This window comes from Cebus imitator, unplaced genomic scaffold (genome assembly GCF_001604975.1).
Source record: "Cebus imitator isolate Cc_AM_T3 unplaced genomic scaffold, Cebus_imitator-1.0 Scaffold443, whole genome shotgun sequence".
Lineage (NCBI taxonomy): Eukaryota > Metazoa > Chordata > Mammalia > Primates > Cebidae > Cebus > Cebus imitator.
The window spans coordinates 1,682,154-1,686,657 of NW_016107758.1; positions in this window are offsets into that span (position 1 = coordinate 1,682,154).

The following is a 4,504-nucleotide window of genomic DNA, read 5'->3' on the forward strand; positions in this document are numbered from 1 at the left end:
TCCCAGTGGCTTCCCTGTGGCTCACCTGCCCCTCTGGACACCAGCCGACCTCCCAGTGGCTTCCCTGTAGCTCGCCCGCCCCTCTGGATACCAGCCGGCCTCTCAGTGGCTCCTCTGTGGCTCAGGCTCATCCCAAACCTTGGAACACCCAAGGCTGGAAAAGCATTTCCCTCCTACCACCACCCCCACCCAGCTCAGGTGGCTTTTGCAGCCCTCGTCACCTTGACTGGTCGGGGGCAGCAAGGCAGGCCCTGGATGTGGCACTGAGCCACGCTGTTGGCATGGGGAGGACCAAGCCCCACTCCCAGGGCCAGGCTGTGAGCGGCCAACCGTGGGAAGCTTGCCGAGGAGTTGAACTGTTCATTGGGAGGCCACGCAGGCTGGTGGGGCCGAGGGAGGTGCTGGGGCTGGGCCAGGCCTGGGGCTGGAGCAGCAGGTGGTGGGTCAGGTGCCACGTTGTTGGAAGGGAAGTCGGGGCAGTGGCTGATGCAGCCTCAGGGCCTGTTTTCCTCCAAGCTGGCGGCCCCTGGGTCCCTCGGACATCACCCCTGTGCTGTTCCAAGCAAAGATTGCTCCGGTGCAGTGGCTCTGGCCTTGCCTGGGCCTGCAATCTGCCTGGGGGCTCTTGAAACCCAGACAGGCTGAGCCAGGCCCACTGGGGCTCTGGGGTCAGCAGATTGTTCTAAGCTTCCCAGATGACCCCAGTGTGCGGCCAGGGCTGAGCACCCCTGTCCTGAGGCTGCTGAGCTGGCGGTGGTGCTGGGTGCCCGTCGGTGGCAGACCAGGCTGGCTGCAGTGGGGATGCCCACCCAGTGCCTCTGATGGAAGGTAGAGGGTGCTGCTATGTGGCACCCCTTCCACAGGCTCCCCAACTCATACGTTCCACACCTTTCTATACCCCACATCTGTCTTTCAAGGCATTGGTCAGCTCCAGGAAGACTTGTCTGTCTGACCCCATGTGGCATTTCGCTATTCCTCAGCATTCATCCCTACCGGTGCCAGGGTGCTCTGCTGTGGGCGGCTGCCTGTGTGCAGGACGAGGCTGCTCAGGGAATGGCTGCTCCTACCAGCCCCAAGAGGGAGGGGTCCAACAGTGGCTGCTGACCCCCACAGCACACAGGGTCACCGCTGACCGTCCCCAGCGCATAGGGTCACTGCTGACTGCCCCCGGTGCACAGGGTCACCACTCACCCTCCCCAGCACACACAGTCACTGCTGTGTCACATGTCCCTGTCAACACCTGGGCTTCTTGGCTCTCACGAGGCCTCCCTCCTGGAGCCCCATGTGGTCGCTCTGTTTGTTGCATTTCTCTGACAGGTGGGCATCCCCCAGAGCTGGAGGAACAGGGACTCTTGGGGGCCGCCCAGAAAATTCCCCATGTCCAATCTGAAGTCTATTTTGCTCAGATTAGATTCTTTACTTCTAAAGAACAGAAACAATAAAAAACAATAAAGACTAGAAATCAGGCTTCCAAACATTGTGCCTCGGCCAGGCCCTCTCCGTTTCACTGTGGTTCCCAGCCGTGGCATTGCCAGCCTGCCCATCCTCTGCCATCAGTGGGCCAGCAGATGCTTGCCGAGGAGGCTTGCCCTGCTGCCAGGAGGCACAGAGACGGGCAGAAGGGAGGGCTGTTGCCAGGGCACAGTCCGGCCCCTCATCAGTGTGGTGCAGAGTATGGTGCCCACAAACAGGCTGGAAGCCCCGTGCTCCAGTCTGATGAGAACAGGCCAAAAGCTACCACTGTGTCCCCGATCTTGCTGGCATTCCCAGTCTCTCAGGCGCTTAATTCAAGGATTTCCTTCCTCCCTTCACCCCTAGACACAGGCACAGAGGCACCCAGAGACGCGAGGCGGTCATGCTCTGGGACTAGCCCTCTGCTGAGCCACACACTCTGCCTGTGTATTTTAATCAAATGCTGGGGACAAAGTCTGAGTTCAGGTCACAAGACAAATGTATTCTGCAAGCTCAACTGTCGGGTTTGCTGCTCTGCTGCTTCAAACTCAAAAAGAGGAGCTGATTCCTTTTTCCAAGGGGAGGGACTTCAAGGGAGCCTTTTCCTAGTTGTAGCGAAAATCAGTTGTTTTCAAATAGCTGGTGAGCCCTTTATGTTATTTTTCTGAAATATATCACACATATAGAAAGAGACATAAAGCATAGCGTCTGGCCCAGCGAATGTGCGAGTGAGGTGTGACTGAGGGTGGCCGTCCAATGAGGAAGATGTGGCTTTTGCAGGTGGGACAGGACCAAGCTTGCAGCCGTGTGGGCATGTCCAGGGCGTGTCCAGGTGTGGCAGGCATGCCAGGCACTGCAGGGACCTGCTCAGGCGCCTCCAGGTGTGGGCGTGTGCACCGGGGGATAGCTAGGACACCTGTGGCAGGGCCTCTTCACGCCAGGGCTGCCGTGTGCTGGTGCCTGGCTCTGCCGCGGGGTCTGCAGCCGCCCACTCCTGGGACCCCGTGGGGACTGTGCCAGGGCACGTCTTCAGTTTCAGGTCCACCCGAGGGTTTCCCAGTCTTTGCCAACTTTGTGGTCACTCAGTTTTCCATTCTGCTGTCTGCAGGGCCTCCGCTGGTCCTGTCCTCAGGGTCCATGTGGAGCCCAGGACCCTCCCACCCGAAGCTGTGACTCGGCAATTGCTCCTCAGTGCCGGCGACACCCACCACGTCTCCCTGATTGGACGGTCGCCCTCAGTCACACCTCACTCGAACATTCGCTGGGCCAGATGCTGCGATTCCACGGGCTGTGGGCCCAGCGCTCCTTAGAGGTGCCTGCGGACTGGGACAGGGACTTTGGAAACCATCAGAGGTGGACGGCGAGGAGCTGGAAGGAGCCAGCGCAGAGGGCAGAGCCGGGAGGAAGGTGGCCCTTAGGAATCTGTGGTTTCTGTGCACAGGGTCCCTTTTTCTCTTGGACACGTGGTAAGATTCAGCCCAATCTCAGTTGTGCTGAGGGAACGGAGGGCGGGATGTACATCCTGGCTTGGGCAAGAACAGCCAGACCCAACCGCAACTAACCTCCCAGGGATTCAGAGGTGCAGCGCTGTGGGGCAGGTGCGTTGCCAACAGGCCAATTCTGGAGTAGCTGGAAGGCGGCGCTGCCCGGGGATCAGCCCTGCGCCCAGGGGCCCTTCCCACACCTGCAGCTCTGACCTCACCGCGTGGGTCCGTTGCTCACGTCACCCTCTCTGACACCTGCTTCAACAGCAGTGGTGATGGAGGCTGCTGTTGCCTTAACCTGAACGTTACAGAATGAAAACTTTGTTCCTCTGGCTACAGAACAGCCAAGCTGTTTTCAATTCATCAATGGAGACTGATGTTTTTCATGAAGGGTTTAGAAACCGGGAACTGACTTCAATAAATGCTCTTGTAGTTCTTTCAAGATGCAAAACTGTAAACCCTCTGTTCACAATAAATATTCAACAGTCAACAGGTATTGGTTGAATAAAAGATTAATAGTTAAGAATGTAAGTGACAGAAAAATGAACAGTGGCTTATACTAAAAGTGGTATATTACTCTTGTGAAAATAAGACAAATATAAATATTTTAAATATATAACAATAGATTATTAATATAATATTTAACTATAGATACAGAAATAAGATATGAAATAAAACGGAGAAAAGCCTTCCCTGGCTGACCAACAATGCCTTCAAGAATCTTGGACCTCTGTGTCTTATTTTGTGATGCTAGATTCAGCGTGAGACATTTGTCCTCTTTGTTACAATGTGGTTGCTGCAACTCCAGCCATCATCTCTGCATTCCACAAAGGCAGAAGAGGAAGGAGAGTGAAGGACAAAAGAAGTGTGTTGTTCCTAGTTATCAAGAAAATAAAAGACTTCCCTGGATGCCCCCCCAGAAGGATTTCTGCTTAGGTCTCACCTGCGTGACCTGTCAAATGGCCGCCCCTTCTTAGGAGAAGAATGGAAAATGGAAAGGGAGGGTGAGGTTGGGATTGTCAGCTCCCAGGGTCGCCATGATCTCTATAAGCTGACTTTCGGGAAGAGATGTCATCACATTTCCCGGTCTATTAGAGCTTGTTCAGAGTGCATAATTATTTTAATAAACTGCTGAATTTAACGTAGGCTTTGTATATTTCCTCGCAAGGGAAATTTGTGTTTAGTTTGTGTGTGTGTGTGTTTGGCCTGGTTTCGTAACACCAGGCAGTGTGATTTAAAACTACAGGCTTATTCGTAACTTGACAGGAGTCTTTTAAGGGGAATTTTAAAAGTAGCTCTCAATTTTGTAATGTTATCAGACTTTACAGGTTTCTTATTTCTCAAGAGCCATCTTTGGTAATTTGTATTTTCCTAGAAAATTAGTTCGTGGATATGGTAAGATTACTTTCCGAGAAATTATACACCAAAGTCTCTTGCAATATTGTTTAAAAAACTTTTATGGGTACATAATAAATGTCTATGGTTATAGGGCACATGAGAGACTTGGATAGAAGCACGCATGTGTAATAATCACTCAGGCTCAATGGGGTGTCCATTACCTCCAGCAC